The sequence below is a fragment of the Paramisgurnus dabryanus genome, chromosome 1, assembly GCF_030506205.2.
Source record: "Paramisgurnus dabryanus chromosome 1, PD_genome_1.1, whole genome shotgun sequence".
Taxonomy (NCBI): domain Eukaryota; kingdom Metazoa; phylum Chordata; class Actinopteri; order Cypriniformes; family Cobitidae; genus Paramisgurnus; species Paramisgurnus dabryanus.
The window spans coordinates 11282418-11302444 of NC_133337.1; positions in this window are offsets into that span (position 1 = coordinate 11282418).

Consider the following 20027-nt stretch of genomic DNA (forward strand, 5'->3'; position numbering starts at 1 on the left):
CACCCGCTGTTTCCGTGGTGCTCCTTTAATAGAACAACAACAACTCCTTTCTTTCACCTCCTTCGGCCCCGCACTCTTCCCGCTCGCTTCCCAGCGATCGCCGGATCAACGGAACCTTCAGGCTCTTCAAAAGGTGTGCGTGTTTTGGTCCGCCCTTGGCGAAAAGGAGCTTGCCCCGAAATCAACCGCCCTCTTCCTGTGTTTCTATGGATCTATTTATACGTCCCATCCTCATCACATCTTCCAATCACGAGTTGCCACATTAAATCTCCACACCTGTTGCTCGTAAAGCCGTAATTTATGTTGCCATCAGAAACCAGGAAGTACTGGTGTTTGAAAAATTCGGTCCGGACGGAACCTTCTTCCCCATTCTAGTTCCGCCCTATAAAAGTCACCCTGTGACATGTCAATTCATTCGCACTTATTCTTCAGAGCTCGCTGGTGTGATTTCTCTTCCAATAAATACGAAGACGTTTACTGTTGGCGTGATGGCTTAACAGTGGATTTGTCTTGAAACATTCCCTTGGCGCTTCAGCAGATTGTCAGAGCATTGTCTAAAAGAGCAATTTCCGCACAGAATGAATGTCCTTTTAAGGACGGGTTTTTCATTTCTGTGCTTCTTGGAGCGGAAGATTTCTCTCCCCCACTGACAGTCATATTCGCTCACTGAGTTCTCTGAGTTTGTAATCATTGCGAGAGCATGTCTATTTAAATGTTGCAGTCATGGCCACGTCTGCTTCCCACGCTGGCATTTCAGCTGCTAATTTAGCCTCTGTCAGTCTGGCTAGCGGCGCAGGTGAAACGGGGTGAGTGCAAGTGACTCGTTGCTGGTTTTTACCTGCAACCCGTTCCGCTACGCTCGTTTTCACTTGTCGGTTTAGTATAGGAGACGGAGTTTTCGTCTTCCCCGCAGGAAGACAGGGCGTTACTGTGAGGGGCCATTTTGGTTTCTGAGCAGCACTGACAGTCTCGTTCCAGGGAGGAAATCTCCACTAGTGGGCCTAGCCCTACAATTTGAAGCTGTCTCCTGATTAGTTTAACCTGTATTTTGTGTATAAAAAATGTCAGAATTTTTTTACAAACGTCAGAAGAATCATTAAGAAGAGGCGATGGTGGTTTAACGAGTTTGTTGATCTCTGAAAAAGGGGTCCTGGGTTTACACTTGTTTAAAGTGTTTTAAGTTTTCCAGTTACAAAGAAAGTAGGCTATGACCACCTCCCAGGATTCTAAAGGATGCAAACACATTATAAATTGACTCCATGCTATATGTGCTATATATTTCAAGTATCCTGAAGACATACAAATAGGTGTAGCAAAAAAAAATACATTTTGACCCGTCATTTCTCTAAATGTGTGTTCATGAAACTGCAAGTAAACACTGTACCTGATGGATAGGATGCCCACTGTCAAGTTTGCAGTGTACATTTGTATACATTTAGTATAAAAAGTATATATTTTTATCAGCATGTGCATTACCTGGTTAGAACCCATGACCTTTTTATGATGCTAACACAATGCTCAACCACTGGCCCAGCTAACAGAGAAAAGTTCTAAGAACGTTCCTTAAAAGTTCCCAACTTATGCCAGAATTAAAAAAATCTATTTTGTAATGTTTTAAGAATGTTTATTGGTTGTTTGAATGTTAGAAGAATCTTACATTCTTTCATTTTTAAACGTTATAACGATTTCATGTTTTTATAAAAACAAATTTAATTTTTTTTTTGTTTTCTATAGCAATATTTTTAAAGAACATTCATAAATAATGTTTAATGTGTTTTTTAAAATAATAGAACGTCAGGTTACGACAGTAACCATGGTTCCCTGAGATAGGGAACGAGACGCTGTGTCATGGTAATGACATTATGGGGAACGCTATGCAGCGTGACGCACGTGAATATTCTTTCAAACTAGGTCTATATATAGACGCCGGCGGATGACGTCATGTGACGTCACAACGCGAAGCTATAAATAGGCGGAGAAAATGTAGGTCAAACAGCTTCTGCTAAAAAGAAGGGAATGCTACAGATACAAGGAGTTATGGCAAAGGGACACAGCGTCTCATTCCCTATCTCAGAGAACCATGATTACAGTCGTAACCTGACGTTCACTTTCAAGGGATACTTGACGCTGTGTCATTGTAATGACATTATGGGGAAGTATCGATTCAATTACAATTGTATCGATCTGATACTAATACCAGTGTTGGCATCGATACTATCGATATTTAGATCGATCCGCCCACCCCTACCACGCATAAAGGCATGAAGGCAGAGATAGCCGCAGCATATCACTGCATGAAAAGAGCTGTATACGGACAAATACGGGATGGGATATCCCTGGCAAACTTTAGGTTTGCCAGATTTTTCAAGCAGAGTGCTTGGAAACGTAGAACACAGAAGTAAATTTGTGAAACATCCAGAAACCTTACGTATGTGGATGTATATAGGAACTGGTGGAAGTTTCCAGGAATTCTTACAGCTGGTTGTGAGGAGGGGTGGGTGTGAAGGGCTTTTTATATGTTTATGACCCACAGGTAGAGGTGCTTTGTTTTCAGAGCTGATAGGGGGTTGAATTAACTTCTCTTCAAGGCAGCACATATTGTTGTAGTCTACATAAAAACTGTGTTTGCTAAACACTTTTATTATTAATATAATTTAAGAAACTTAGCAATATTCAAATAACCAAAAATTCAATGGACACAATTACCATTTTAATGTATGAAAATGATGTCTCTGACTTTTCATGTTTAATGCAGTCTGGAGGAATGCAACAAATGTTATTTCAGTATATGAATATTTCCAACACTTTGAAAACATGTCTCCAACTGCCCTTTGTCAGGATGTTGTGCAAGTATCCCTCAATGCATACATCGTATAAAAAAGCAGTTCAAAGAAGGAGACAGTTTGTTTAAAAAAAAAATCATGTAACGCATTTTTGCTAGCTAGGATGTTGATAAATTCAGTACCATATTCATAAGTCAGTGAAATGTAAAGCTGCTTATTTTTGCTGATGTCTCATGATTTGAAGTTCACGGTTTCTATTGTTATTATGATTTTACCTTAACATTTCATTAAATATTTTAAAATAGAAACAAAACAAAAAATCAATAGACAGGTCCATAATCTAATGGCGCTTTTCCATTGCATAGTACCCCATGGTTTAGTTTAGTTTGGGTCGGGTCAGCTCACCTCACTTTGGCGTGGTTAGCTTTTCCATCGAGTTTAGTATCACTTCGGAGTGGGAGGGATTATAGGCGTGTCGTTATATTTACGCTGCCTACTGCTGTGACATCATACACGTGAGAGCGTTGTTGTACATTCCCATACATTCATTTATTTCTCAGTCTGCCACAAAATTAAAATTGGCCACCACAAATAGATGTTTGCACATCGCGTTTATAACTACCTCTGTCTCACATGACAGTTTCTGTTCAAACACCCGACCCGTGGCGTCAGTCGACGGCGCTTCGCTGAGCCTCATTCAAGCTGCATTTACGCATATATAATGCGGACGTGCACGTCGCGAATGTGCCACCACAAACTGCAAGTCTGGAAAAAACTGTTATGGTGTCCCGGATTCTCAACCTGTGGATGTTTTTCATCGCTAAAAGGGTGTTTGGAAACATATAGCAGAACACAAATAACAACATGTTTGCTCGAGACAGCGCAAGCTAGCAGTAAGCTAAAGCTAATATTTACATTATAGCGATGACGTGACGATTCTCTCAGACCAATCAGTGATCTACAGTGTTTTCGCGTCACGTTTGGTATCAGCTCAGGTCGCTTGGAACCCCAACCGAAGTGGTACGAAAAAAAGTATCGGGTACTACGTACTGCACCCAATGGAAAAGCTCCCAAAAGTAAGCTGACCCGACTCAAACTAAACTAAACCGTGGGGTACTATGCAATGGAAAAGCGCCATAAAAGTCTTTCACATGTGAATGCAAAACATGTTGGGTCATACAGACTGACAAACTCAGGTAAACTTATCTGCAGATACCTGTCAGCTACTGTACTTCTAGTCCAGAGGTGCCGAAACTAGGGCCCATAGCCCAAAGTTGGCGCACAATAGACCTTTAATTTGGCCCGTCATGCTACGTGAGATAAGGAAAAAGGATAAAAGTCATTGACGCAGATGTTCATATTTCTAATTAAACATGTTCTAAAATGTATTTTTTTTATCTGTACAAATAAAAAAACAAAAATGGGAATTTAAATCAAATGCAGGGGATTAAAGTTATTTTTTTAAAGTACATGCATACTTGAAGGTGTATAACATGCATCACGAAACTTAATGAACTCTGGTACTATAGGGAATGTTAATGTACGTCACCGCAGTGTTGCATTATGGGACGTGGGCGCCATGTTTAGAGGCACCGCTGACCGCTATGCCATTTAATTGTGGGTGTGTTAAGCTAAAACTAGGTAAACTTGAAGAAGAACCGAAGAAATTGAGGAGTTTGAAAGAAAAAGAGAAGGGACCCTATCGGGAGAAACCAAGTGCTACTGCCAAAAAACTTTATTTGGACAAATAAACAACAAATCCATATGATTTAGCAGCTCATGACTGGATTACGGATCCAGACGCACTACCTCCACTCACATATCTGTTATTATTACCTTGTTTTTGGATTGAGTGCATACACTTTGCAGGAGTTTAAGAGCTATAAATCCCTTCAAGCTCATAGTAAGATGACATTCTTCTTTCAGAGTTTTATGACGGTTGGCAAACCAGCTAAAAGAAATATGCCATTTACTTACAATGTATTAATACCCAAGTATCTTAATGATTCTATAAAAAAAATATCCGTTGTATTCTGTGCAATGAATCAACACATGTTCATAAGATGGCACTTCTGTTCTTGGCCAAGTTATTAAAACAAACAAAATGCTAAATATTTAGCTAACGTTATATCATTTTAAAGAGTCACAAGCAGTGGGTTTGAGCAGTTGTATTTAATAAAAAATATTTGTTATAATCGTCAAAATTGTCTAAAGATTTATTTTTATAACTCATGTGGTGAGGTTGATCAGAAATGAATAAATAACGTTACATAATTTACATTTACAAGTTAGTTTGACAGTGTTATCATTAAAACAAGACAATTTAAGTGGTTCTGCTTTTATTAATCACAAATTACTGAATGACTGAAAATGCAGCAAACACACTCTCGCTGATGCAGGGATATTTTTTTTGAAAAGTAAAAGTTTTTCTCCTGATTGCGGCAGGTGAAACCACGCGATCCGGCGTCTTTTCGTCAGCTCCTCCACCGGCTTCCCCCAAATAAAAGCTGAAAAAACGTATTCCGTTGTTCAGTTTCCTCCCTGAACGATCGTGTGACCTGCTGTGGCAGTTCTTGATCGAGCAGTACTGACCAAACATTATCGAAGTTTATTAAAATCTCGACAGAAAATACAAAAACAACCTCCAACACACAAAGTCAAATACAGCGGGATAGGAGGCGATCCTGCAAATATGGCGGATTACTCATAATGACACACGGCGTGACGTCAACTCCACATTCCCTATAGCCATGGTACTATATGACATGTTTTTCATTGTTAGTTAATGCACTAATTTACAAAAAAATAATTTGAGTTCATGTTGTAGTTAATGATGACTTTTCATTAGTTTATGTTCAGTAAGTTACATGTCTTAACACTCTGGGGTCGGCTGCGGCGCGGGCGCCGCAAACTCTTTATTTTTCAATCACTCCCCAAAGAGACTTAGATAACTCTGCTGATTTTGGACATACAGATATGATTTATACATCATTTAAAACGTTAAATTGTCTAGTTTTTTTCTGTCCACTCCCAATAAAAACAGCATGTTGTGCTTTTCGCAAAATTAAGAAAATAAACATGATGCGCGTTTTGTTCTCTCTCCCTCAGTGAAGTCCTTTCAGAAACACGTCAGAAAAATTAACTCTAACTTAACGAATATTTGTCATAGAACCAAAAGATAAATGTCTACATAATGCTTGGAATGTCTGCTTTTGGAAGATGTAAGTGAAATCGAAAACAAATATTGTAATTCGTTGTTAACTGTATTAGAAGAGAGAGATGTACCGTCTTTCTTCTGTTGCTTCATTATCTATAATGAGCCACGCCCCGCTCCATTGAAGAGAAGAGCAGAGATCATCCATATTCATTAGTCAACCCCACAGTCAATGGACATTCCGTCTCTTCCATAGTGTTGAGTTTTAATCCGAGTGCTGGAAACATGACATATACTGGTTTACTCGTGACTGTAACTAAAGTTATCTCCAGACGCGAGTGTGACTCGATCGACGTCCAAACGCACACACAAACACACAAAGCCTCATATTTGAAGCACTTTGTGGTATCATTATAAAAGATGCGATTGCACACATCACATAACTGTTTACTCGCGCCTAAATCTCCAGACAGACACGAGTGTGTGTGCTTCGTCAGTGTAAAGGGATCGATGTCCGACACCTAAATCCTTATTTACTTGCGGATGTGTGTCAGTTTCTCCAGACGCGAGTGTTTTCTTTGTCTTCCGTGAAACAGTTGACGTGACGGGAACACACATACACAAACACGCGAGTCAGGAAACTCAACGCGCTTTTTGGTATTCTTATAAAATACGTGATTGCAAACAGTACAATCCTTATTTAGTTGCGTCTAAGCGAATATCTCCGCACAGCAAGTTTATTAAACACAGGATCACTCGCATGTGCACACGTTTACTGCATTCATGATCAACACGTGAGTTAATGGCGGCGGCTGTAAACAAACATTGATAAGTTTATCACGCATGTCCCTGGTTGTGTTTCTACTATAATGATTACAAAAACACAAATAGGAGTCCAGACAACGATAGGCAGTTGTTCTTTTGAGCTTTTTACTGCACAAAAGTAAACCTCTCGCTGGCCAACCAAACACTAACCCTGTGTTCACTTTACGATGGCCAAACAGTACCTTTACCATGATTAGGCTACTATGGTTTTTAAAGAGTAACTTATACTTGTGATATTAATAGAAAATATTTCAATAGATATTGACAGCTGAGAGACAAAAGAGTTGAATAATGAGCCACATAATGAGCCTTGTGGGGATGTTCAACAGGAATGCAACTTCTCTGATAAGGTTTACTTTTCAATATAATGTAAACACACACACACACACACACACACACACACACACACACACACACACACACACACACACACACACACACACACACACACATATATACAGTATTGTTCAAAATAATAGCAGTACAATGTGACTAACCAGAATAATCAAGGTTTTTAGTATATTTTTTATTGCTACGTGGCAAACAAGTTACCAGTAGGTTCAGTAGATTCTCAGAAAACAAACGAGACCCAGCATTCATGATATGCACGCTCTTAAGGCTGTGCAATTGGGCAATTAGTTGAAAGGGGTATGTTCAAAATAATAGCAGTGTCTACCTTTGACTGTACAAACTCAAAACTATTTTGTACAAACATTTTTTTTCTGGGATTTAGCAATCCTGTGAATCACTAAACTAATATTTAGTTGTATGACCACAGTTTTTTAAAACTGCTTGACATCTGTGTGGCATGGAGTTAACCAACTTGTGGCACCTCTCAGCTGTTATTCCACTCCATGATTCTTTAACAACATTCCACAATTCATTCACATTTCTTGGTTTTGCTTCAGAAACAGCATTTTTAATATCACTCCACAAGTTCTCAATTGGATTAAGGTCTGGAGATTGGGCTGGCCACTCCATAACATTAACTTTGTTGGTTTGGAACCAAGACTTTGCCCGTTTACTAGTGTGTTTTGGGTCATTGTCTTGTTGAAACAACCATTTCAAGGGCATGTCCTCTTCAGCATAGGGCAACATGACCTCTTCAAGTATTTTAACATATGCAAACTGATCCATGATCCCTGGTATGCGATAAATAGGCCCAACACCATAGTAGGAGAAACATGCCCATATCATGATGCTCGCACCTCCATGCTTCACTGTGTACTGTGGCTTGAATTCAGAGTTTGGGGGTCGTCTCACAAACTGCCTGTGGCCCTTGGACCCAAAAAGAACAATTTTACTCTCATCAGTCCACAAAATGTTCCTCCATTTCTCTTTAGGCCAGTTGATGTGTTCTTTGGCAAATTGTAACCTCTTCTGCACATGCCTTTTTTTTAACAGAGGGACTTTGCGGGGATTCTTGAAAATAGATTAGCTTCACACAGACGTCTTCTAACTGTCACAGTACTTACAGGTAACTCCAGACTGTCTTTGATCATCCTGGAGGTGATCATTGGCTGAGCCTTTGCCATTCTGGTTATTCTTCTATCCATTTTGATGGTTGTCTTCCGTTTTCTTCCACGTCTCTCTGGTTTTGCTCTCCATTTTAAGGCATTGGAGATCATTTTAGCTGAACAGCCTATCATTTTTTGCACCTCTTTATAGGTTTTCCCCTCTCCAATCAACTTTTTAATCAAAGTACGCTGTTCTTCTGAACAATGTCTTGAACGACCCATTTTCCTCAGCTTTCAAATGCATGTTCAACAAGTGTTGGCTTCATCCTTAAATAGGGGCCACCTGATTCACACCTGTTTCTTCACAAAATTGATGACCTCAGTTATTGAATGCCACACTGCTATTTTTTGAACACACCCCTTTCAACTAATTCAACTACTTGCCCAATTGCACAGCCTTAAGAGCGTGCATATCATGAATGCTGGGTCTCATTTGTTTTCTGAGAATCTACTGAACCTACTGGTAACTTGTTTGCCACGTTGCAATAAAAAAATATACTAAAAACCTTGATTATTCTGGTTAGTCACATTGTACTGCTATTATTTTGAACAAGACTGTATATATATATAATGTGTGTGTGTGTGTGTGTGTGTGTGTTTACATTATATTGAAAAGTAAACCTTATCATGGTTTTACTACAGAGAAAGTTGCATTCCTGTTTAAAATCCCCACAAGGCTCATTATTCAACTCTTTTGTCTCTCAGCTGTCAATCACTGATTATTCAGGAGCTTTCCCGCCTCCACGCATACAGCCTTTCCCCAGCAAAAGTGTCTTAGAAATTGTAAATCAATATCTTGCTTTATGTGATTGAGTAGGCCATATGATTTTCACATCATTTTGAAGAAAAAACTCTAGACTACTAGATGCTGTTTTGAAAAGTCTTGGGAAAACATGTTTAGAATGAGTTTTGTGAAGTTATATCAGTGACTTAAAAATTTTGCTTTTTCAAAAACCACGCATAAACATTTTTCTCTCAAAAATACAAACATGTACATACATGTTGATTATATGATATTGAAGCCCAGTTTGTGATGAACACAGTGTTATGAGACTTTTGCCATTAATATGTTTTCAAGCAACTGAAAAAAGCACAAATGTCAGTGCATGTCAAAACTTCCCCAGGGCCCTAAAAACCCCTTAGACCCCAGAGGGTTAAATCAGCATTAGTTTATATTTAAGTAAGAATTAATTAAGGTATAAGTTCATTATGATTCATGGACTCTTATTATTAATGAATTATAAAGTGTTACCGAGATTATAGATATAGTAGTTCATGTTTCCAATAATGAGCAGTTAATCCACTAAACCCAGGGACAATTCCTGAGGCATGTTAAAGAGTTTTGTATTTCATCAGGAAAATGATGATTCAGTAACAAAACACATATTGTTAAATAAAAACTGGATAAAAACACAATCTCTACAAGTGTGTTTACTAAATACATTTATTAATTATATAATTACATTCGTTATATATAGAAAAATCTGAGCATCATTCAAAATAACTGCCAACATGTTTGTAAACTAAACATATTTTGCCAACGTTATAATCTTTATACAAATATTTTATATTTTTATTAATGATCAAGAAGAACAAAGCATAGTGTAAAAACGTGGATTATAAAAAGTACAAAAGTGCATCTTGGAATTCGTAGTCAGATTACATCGTCAACAGCAACAACGCCAATGGAAAAGGACTCCATTTCCCAAAATGCACCACGCATCTATTCTTCCGGAGGATCAACCCCCGCCGATCATCGCGAAATTCAAATCTGGACTAGGTGTTTGTTTGCTGGCTGAACAGTAGGGTAAGTTTGATTTAATTCATTTGTCTGCATCGCGCTGATCAGTTACTTATTTGTTCATATTATGTTATTTACCGTGATTTATTGTTGTCTTTAAAGTGTTTGAATTTAAATCACACACAGTAAAACATTAAAGAGTATACGCGGTAATTTACACAACATAAACACGAGGGTTAACAATACGCGTAGTAAACGTTACATGCTAACGGGCTGTTAAAATAATTAATTCGATGTTTTAAGTTTTTCAAACAAAACTTTAAAGAAGCCAAGATGAGACGTGATTTGCTTAAAAACAAAACATCATTAACTCATGTGTTGGAAATGTTAGCAGCTAGCAAATGTTTCTCTGCTATTTAAAATTATACATACGATCTTCTGTTGTTTAAAAGCTCATTCATTGCTTTAGTTTTGGTAGATGCTGCTTATTTTGCAAGACTGTTTTAATGCATTATTTTGATTTGTAACAAAGCCAGCTTCACTAGATGCTAAAGAAGCTTGGAGTCATAATATATATTTTAACATTATATGTTTGCCTTTCTTTATCTTTTTAAATATGAAGTCTATCCATGTTTGTGTTTACAGAGGTCATGTACCATGTGACGCTGAAGAGGTTTCTGGGTAAAGATGATGTAAGTTTATTCAATCAATGTTAAAATCAAGATTAAAATGAAACGGGTTAAATAGTAAACAGATGTTTTGTGATTTATGTGATTTTTATTATTTTTAATTCTGTGTTTGACAGAGAAATATAATGAAGTAACAGAGAAAGCTTAAACATCAGACTGGTCCAAACACTGAAGAAATTGATGTGACTGCAATCTGGCCAAAATGATGTAAGTTTATTAATTAAAATTCCTTAAGTGGCGCTGTCCCGCTCATGGGACACCTAAGTTTACGTCAATATTTTCCATATTAATTTGATGTATATCACAACAAACTATATATTGTTGGAAAGGTCTAAGCCTCTAGAATACATATATCAACAGTGTTTTATAAAATAAATTATGTAGGGAGAGTAATTGATTCAATTTTAAAGAGAGTGCGCCTCAAAACATTTTTAAATAATTAAATCAAAGAGGTTGAATAGTAAATAGATGTGTTGTAATGTATGTGATTTTTGTTTTTTAATTCTGTGTTTGCCAGATAAATATAATGAAGTAACAGTGAAAGCTAAAATATCAGACTGATCCAGACACTGAAGAAATTGGTGTGACTGCAATCTGGCCAAAATTATGTAAATGTAATAATGAAATTATTAAATCCAACAGGTTTAACAGTAAACAGACATTGTCATGGGCTTGCCAGATCTTTTGTACTAGATGTAGGTCTGAGTGCATCTGGCAAGACCATGACAGTACTATGATCTGTGTGGGGACATGTGGAGTCATATTGTGTGTGTGGCTTCCACGTGTTCCCAGTGTCTTGTCGCTGTCATGGTCTTGCCAGACTCCCTTATGTGCTCGTGTCTTACGTAATCAATTATGTTCACATGTTCCCCATTGATGTCCTGTCTTTATAATGCCCTCTCGTTCTCTGTCGTGTGCGCGTTCGTTCGTCAGATTGAGTGTGTAATTCCTGTCTTCCGGTTACCTGAATCCTGTTATCCTGTTCCTGTATCATTGTCTCCTGTTCCCGTTTTTGTTCCTCTGTTTCGTGTTTCATCATCCGTGTTTATTTACCTGTTTTACCCCCACGTGGGTTTTTGTGTTTGTGTTTAATAAACCTTCAGTTTATTATTATTTCAGTCGTGTCTGCATTTGGGTTCTCCTTGTTAAAACCAGTCGTGACAGAACGAGCGCGCCAAACTGAACCCAGTAGACATGTACACCGGTAGTCGCCTGGCCATACGGGGAAGGGGTTCCCGTCCCGCATACGAGTCGGGTTATGAGTTTTATGACCCGCTCGTATGCGGACCCGAAGATAACGCCAGGCGGAGACCAGACGGACCGACCGGATCCCGCCCAACAACGCCCAAAATGAGGGGCATGCTCACCGGGGCGATCAAGTTGGGGAGGACGCCTCTCGTCTCTCCGGTGCCGGAGACCACGCATGCGCCAGATCCTCGTCCTGCTATCCCGACCTCCAGACGAAAGAGGCATCGGAGACTCGTCACCCGCCGGCGCAGCCAAGGACACATTATTCCCCTACGTCTCAGCCGTCTGTTTTTGGGACTCAATGTGGTCATCATGGACACTTTTCATCTCCTGTTGTTGTCCCACCCCCCCTCCCTTGTTTATTATTTTTGTTAAACCATCCCAACCCGTTTGTGTTGTATGCATGTTTACCATTAATATTTATTGTACTGTTGTCATGGGTGTCTTCTGTTGTTCAGTCTCTCGTTCCTCGTGTTTAATGTTTCGTTTTGTGGCGTCTTGAATCCGCCTTTATAGGAGGGGGTACTGTCATGGGCTTGCCAGATCTTTTGTACTAGATGTAGGTCTGAGTGCATCTGGCAAGACCATGACAGTACTATGTTCTGTGTGGGGACATGTGGAGTCATATTGTGTGTGTGGCTTCCACGTGTTCCCAGTGTCTTGTCGCTGTCATGGTCTTGCCAGACCTTGGTGTAGATTCAGGTCTGATTTCAGAGGGCAAGGTCATGGCAGCATTGTGTTTTGTGTGGGGACACGTGTGTTCACATTATGTATTTGTGTCACGTGTTCCCAGTGTCTCGTCACTTTTACCCTACTCCCTTATGTGCTCGTGTCTTACGTAATTAATTATGTTCACCTGTTCCCCATTGATGTCGTGTCTTTATAATGCCCTCTCGTTCTCTGTCGTGTGCGCGTTCGTTCGTCAGATTCAGGGTGTAATTCCTGTCTTCCGGTTACCTGAATCCTGTTATCCTGTTCCTGTATCATTGTATCCTGTTCCCGTTTTTGTTCCTCTGTTTCGTGTGTCATCATCCGTGTTTATTTACCTGTTTTACCCCCACGTGGGTTTTTGTGTTTGTGTTTAATAAACCTTCAGTTTATTATTATTTCAGTCGTGTCTGCGTTTGGGTTCTCCTTTGTAATACGTAACGTGACAGACATGTTATGATGTATGTGATTTATATATTTTTTATTCTGTGTTTGATAGACAACTATAGTGAAGTAATCTACTGTAATGAAGCTGCAGAACGACACAGAGACTCTGAGGACATCAACACTGCATGTCAAGTAATATTCTGTACATTCTATGCATTTCTTTGATCATATTTGTTGTTGTATCTTTGTACAGTTTAATGTAAACTTTCTAAAATGTACAACTTTAATTGTATTTCATTTGATTTGTTGTGTGTGTGTGTTTATATAGTGTATTATGCCAAATACTTATATATACTTTTTATATTTCCACAGGACTCCCAAAGAGATGTCTGTCCAGATGAGGGTGCATCAACATTACCTTTGCTGACAAGTATATGCTTTAGAAATGTTTGAATAATTACAGGACAACGGGATTAGTTTTACAGGGGGACCTCTGAGAAAATCTGCTTCTCAGAGGTCCTCTGTGTTTTTAATCCCGTCCGAATCGGCCATGTCTGTGTTTTGATGACCTCCGTAAAAATTCCAGAGCAATTTACCTACTGTTTTCCGCCAAACTCAGAGGTCATCTGAGAAATTTAATCCCGTCCGGATGCAAATGTCTGTGTTTGCCCGCAATATCTTTTGAAAACGCTGTTCTTGTTGTCTTTTGGCCAAAGTGATCTGCCGTAAGATCTACCGCGTATATATATTGTACTTCCTGAGTCCCATTCATTCAGATATGGATGTTTTTTCCCCATTCGGCGAAATATAATAATTAAATCAGGACGAGTTGAATATCAAACACTGTTAAGACTAAACACTGTAATATCAGTAACTTATAAGGTAAACTCAAACTTATTTTGTTCAACTCCAAAATGGTAATGTTAAATAATAAAGATAATAAATTGTTATTAATCATTATTTCTTCAAATCGTTGGGTTTATTATAAGCAGCCAGTTATATAAAACACGTAGGCTACTTTAGTATGATTTGTAAAAGTTCTTTTGATTTGTTAAAATTTTTAAAGCAAAATATAAAACCTTACAAACACGCATATCCAGAGCACGTGCTCTTCTGCAATGCCCAAACGCATGAAACAGACACTCCCATCTCTAGAATTTTAATCCCGTCCAAATCGGTACATTAAATCACAGACGTCGCGGGAGACATGTTGAAAACTAATCCCATCCGAAAAGTGCTTAGGACTGATTTCCTAAAGCAAGATCAATGTAGTTGTTGTTCATGTTATTTAGACCATTTACTACATAACATTGTTCTGCTTTGAATGTAGTTTTTATTGTTGCTTTTATTTTGTTTATTTTATTTGCTCATATTTCCTTAATTCCCTAATGCATGTTGGTCTTATATTGTTTTCTCTATATATTTATCAATTTAAAAAGCATTGTTTATGTATGCAACCTTTAATATTTGTGTATAATATTGTTTTGTGATTGTGACAATTGTGGATTGTTCAGGGTTTTATATTAAATAAACATTTCAAACTCAATTCAAGTTTTAATTTTTTTAAGGGTTTTGCGGTGTGTAGTAGTGTATAGTGTGGGGGAGCGTTGTAGTCTATCTGCATAGCAGGCAAATAACGCTTAGGTTACTCACGTAACCCCGGTTCCCTGAAATAACGGGAACGAAGCATTGCGTCAGTTTGCTGACGCTATGGGGGAAACTCCTGTTTACTCCGTAATTGAAGCCTATTGGTTAACGTCTGTAGAAAATACAGACCAATGACGTTTGAGCCCGCGCGGGGGCGTGGCACACGTCCCTATATATGCCGGTGAAATACGTCAAGAGCTCATTATTATTCGACTGAAGCGCGCAGCCGAATAACACTCGCTGCGTAGACGTTTGTAGCACGGCCAGCGACGCAATGCTTCGTTCCCGTTATTTCAGGGAACCGGGGTTACGTGAGTAACCTAAGCATTCCCTTTCAATACGGTTCACTTCGCATTGCGTCAGTTTGCTGACGCTATGGGGGAACGTAATCCCATCCCGCCGTGCATACACAACGGACTAAGGGGCCCTTACCGGAGAGACACTGCATGTCTCTCTAACCCAGCATATACATAGCTCTAGCGAGCGCAAGTGTAAGCACCATATATGAGACAGTAATACGCATACAGTGAAGTTTCCTGAGCGCGCCGCGAACTGTGCATGATTTATTAATAGGTAGCCATGACGGTGAGCTAGCAACGCACCGTGAAGGCATACAGAAACGCGGTCGCGTGAATCATTGAGCCGATAAGACCTGTGCTTGTAAGGCAGGGACATCCAGGCTATAAAATCTGACAAACGTAGACGGCGAGGACCAGCCGGCCGCGTTACAAATGTCAAAGATAGAAATCCCCGTAGACCAAGCCCAAGATGAAGCCATACCCCTTGTGGAGTGAGCTTTTAAACCAACTGGACAATGTTCATTCAGGGAGGCGTAAGCCAAAGCAATGGCTTCGACGATCCATTTAGATAGCCTCTGTTTAGTGAGCGGCATACCTAAGGAATGTTGAGCGAAGCTTACGAACAGCTGATCTGACTTGCGGTATGAGGCAGAACGGTCCGTGTATATTCTTAACGCTCTGACGGGGCAGAGCGTGTTCAGGGTTTGTTCGCCGTCCGCCGGCGGAAGGGTGAGAAGTGAAACCACCTGAACTCTAAATGGCGTGGTCAAAACTTTAGTAATGTATCCCGCTCTCGGTCTAAGGATCACTTTGCTATCGTTAGGACCGAATTCCAGACACGACGGGTCAATTGAAAACGCGTGTAAATCGCCCACTCGTTTAACCGATGCCAACGCCAGGAGGAGAGCGGTTTTAAACGAGAGAGCGCGCAGGTCAGCCTGCTCGAGGGGCTCGAAAGGGGGACCGCGCAGCGCTTTCAGAACCATGGACAGATCCCAAGACGGGACCGTGTTAGGTCGCGGTGGGTGTAGTCTGCGAGCGCCCCTGAGGAATTTAATGATGAGATCATGTTTTCCCACGGTGCGACCGGCGATAAGGGCGTGATTCGCCGTTATCGCCGCCATATACACTTTAAGCGTCGAGGGCGCGCGACCGCTGTCCAGCATTTCCTGCAGAAAGGAGAGAATATGCTCCACTTCACAGGTGTTTGGGTTTAAGTTTTTCGTCGTGCACCAGTCAGAAAAAATAGACCACTTTTGAGCGTAAAGGCGCCTGGTAGATGGGGCCCTAGCTTCAGTTAGAGTATTTAACACTCGTCCTGAAAGGCGTGATGGTTGCCGTTCAGAGACCAAACGTGTAGATTCCATAGCTCCGGCTGTGGATGCCATATCGTCCCTCTCGCCTGAGATAGGAGGTCTTTCCTCAGCGGTACTGGCCATGGTGCTGATGTTTTCAGCTGCCATAGGTCGGGGAGCCACGGTTGATTGTGCCAAAACGGGGCGACCAGAATTATCGCGCATTTCGTCTCTCTTATCCTCTGAAGGACCTGTGGTAACAGAGCCACCGGAGGAAAAGCATATAGAAGACACGCCGGCCATGTTTGCGACAGGGCATCGTGATGTCTCGAGAAGAAGATCGGGCAATGCGCGTTCTCGTCGGATGCAAACAGATCGATCTCCGCCCGGCCGAAGACGGTCCATATTCTCTCGACCGTCTGAGGATGCAGTCTCCATTCTCCCGGCGGCGGACCGTTGCGCGAGAGAATGTCTGCACCCGTATTGGCTACACCCGGTACGTGAGTCGCTTTTAAAGAACGTACGTTCGCGTGAGCCCATAATAAAAGCCGTTTCGCCAGCCTGGATAGGGAGCGAGATCTCAGCCCTCCTCGGTGGTTTATGAACGAAACCACCGTCATACTGTCCGACCGCACTAGAACGTGTTGATGTTGGAGTTTCGGTCGAAAGTGTCATAGCGCTAAGATAACCGCCCACATCTCGAGGTGGTTGATATGTAGCTGAGACAACTGGTTGTTACACGCACCGAAGGCGAGTTCGCCGTCGCAGTGAGCGCCCCAACCCGTCGCAGACGCATCCGTAGTCACCACTTTCCTCCTGCTCACGGAGCCGAGCTCCGTGCCCGAGAGGAAAAGGTGAGGGGATGTCCATATCGAAAGCGCTTTCACGCAGCTGTACGTGATTTTGATTAATAAGCGGCCCGACAACCAAGCACGGGGCGGAACTTTCGCTTTCAACCAAAACTGAAGCGGTCTCATGAACAGCATTCCCAACGGTATTAGTGGGGATGCTGCTGCCATCAGACCCAGCATTTTTTGGAATCGTTTGAGAGGGAGATGTGAACCCGCTTTGAACGAGGCCGCCTCGCGTCTGACCGTGAGCGCGCGTTCCTGTGTAAGCCATGCCCGCATCTTTAATGAGTCGAGCGTCGTGCCTAAGAACGCGATTCGCTGCGTGGGGGTGAGCAAACTCTTCTGGAGGTTGATTTTGAACCCCAAATTCTCCAAATGCTGGAGTACAACGGTCTTGTGCGCAATAATTTCCCTCTCTGACTGTGCTAGAATAAGCCAATCGTCGAGGTAATTCAATATGCGGATGCCGCTCTGTCTGAGAGGGGCGAGAGCCGCATCCGCACATTTGGTAAATGTGCGTGGTGCCAGAGATAATCCGAAGGGCAGAACTTTGTACTGGTATGCTGTCCCGTCGAACGCAAATCTTAGAAACGGCCTGTGACGTGGCGCTATCGGAATGTGAAAGTAAGCGTCTTTCAGATCCACTGATATGAACCAATCGCCCGGTCGAATTAACGCCATGATTCGTCTGGCTGTAAGCATTTTGAACGGCCGTTTGGCAAGAGCGCGATTCAAAACGCGTAGATCCAATATCGGTCTGAGGCCGCCGTCTTTCTTTGGAACGAGAAAATAACGACTGTAAAAGCCTGATTCGCTTTGATCCGCCGGGACCGTCTCTATCGCGTCTTTTAGTAATAAAGAACGCACCTCTTCCTTGAGGATCTGCATTCGATCGTCTGGGACAGTGGTGTAGAGAACGCCGCGAAACCGGGGTGGTCTCCGAGCGAATTGAAGTGAATAACCGTGTTGGATTATGTTTAGAATCCAGCCCGGCATACCGGGGGTGGATTGCCAAACGTGAAGTTTGACGGCGAGCGTCGATATGCTTATGGACGTTAAGCCGTGTGTGTGTGTGTGTACAGAGGAGGAAATTTGCTCTTTTTGTGAAAAGGTAAAAATTTGTGTTTCGCTGTTACAGCGAGGGTGTGTCCAGCGCCCGAGGGGACTGAAACACGCAGAACTTTCGAGGGCGGGCCGGCCGAAGCGGGACCAGAGCCTCTTTTCCTCCTCAGACTCCCTTCAGGGAGGCGTCGCCGGCGTCGGGTCCAGCGTGATCTGAGGACGGGGACCGCAGCGTCGAGGAGCCGGTCGTGCAGGACGCTGGCGCTTGACCTCCGGTTCAGCTCTTTGCTGGGGCTGAGCTGGTGCTGGCTTAGGGTGTTGAGCTGGCGGCGGTTTTGGGCGGCCGGTCTCAGACGCTGAGGCAGATCGTTTTGGTAGAAAATGCCGCATAGCCTGCGACGATTTCTGTGCCTCAGTGAAGCGCTGGGTGAACCCCTCCACAGCAGAGCCGAAGAGCCCCGACGGTGACACGGGCGAGTCAAGAAGGGCAACCCGATCAATATCCTTGATCTCCGTCAAGTTCAGCCACAGATGTCTCTCCAGAACAACCAGGCTGGCCATGGCTCTTCCTACAGCCTGAGTGGCGACTTTAGTGGCGCGAAGGGCCAGATCAGTCGCGCTGCGCAGGTCTTTAAAGGTCGACGGGTCCGGACCTGCCTCGTCCATGTCACGGAGGAGTTTTGCCTGGTATACCTGCAGCACCGCCATCGTATGGAGAGCGGATGCAGCGTGGCCGTCGGCGGCGTAAGATTTCGACGCCAGGGTTGATGTCAGACGACAGGGCTTTGATGGATGGTTCATCTTCGCTCTCCATCCGCCGGCTGAAGACGGGCAGAGATGGGCGGCGACAGTTTCCTCGAGCGGCGGCATTTTGGAGTAGCCGTGTTCGTCGGCACCGTCCACTACAGAGAGGACGTGGGAGACGGCGCTCTGAGCTCGGGTGCAGTGGGGAGCACGCCAAGATTTGGTGAGCTCTTGGTGAACCTCAGGAAAAAACGGCGCCTGCCGTTGGCGGGATGATTGACGGCGCCCGGGCTGCAGAAACCACTCGTCCAACCGGCTGAGTTGAGGCTCTGACGGCGGCGACCACTTGATGTTGAGCTCCGCCGTAGCTTGCGTCAAGATGCGGATGAGCTCAGAGTCGTGAGGACGCGACTCGGTAGGTTCATCAGCGGCGGCTGCATGGGCGTCGTCATCCGAGGCCGCCCAATCCTCTAACTCCTCAGAGGATGACATCATCTCCAAGTTGTCACCGGACCCAAAGGAGACCATGCCGCTAGCACTCGGCAGGGGGCGTAGGTCCTCATGGGCGAAGGTAACAGGGTGACGGCGGGGAGACAGAGCACGCGGGGGATGAGCCGGCGTGGACTCGGTCTCGGGGCGTCTTCCAGCTTCACGGCTCCGCTGCTGTTTAGGCGGGAGAGCACGGGAAGCCTTCCTTTTAAAGATCTCAAGGCGGGAGCGCAGCACTGCGATGGGAAGGAGCTCGCAGTGGGCGCAGCCCGCCTCGGTGAGTACGGCCTCGGCGTGGGCAAGGCCCAGACAGATGACGCCCTCTTTATGGAAATCCTCCACAGGCAAAGGGGCTCGGCAGGAGCCGCAATGCCGAAGCGACATTATCGGAACGCGCTTCTGCTCTTTTAGATTAAATCTCTCTTTTTAGGCTCACCGGAAAGCGGCAGGGGAACACGCTGGTGTGTAGTAGTCCGCTGCAGTGCTTGGATCGACGGCGAGTAAGGGCTTCTTCTTCGGAGCAGCGAGGAGGGTTCGCGCTGAAGGAGAAAAGTAATGAGCTCTTGACATATTTCACCGGCTTATATA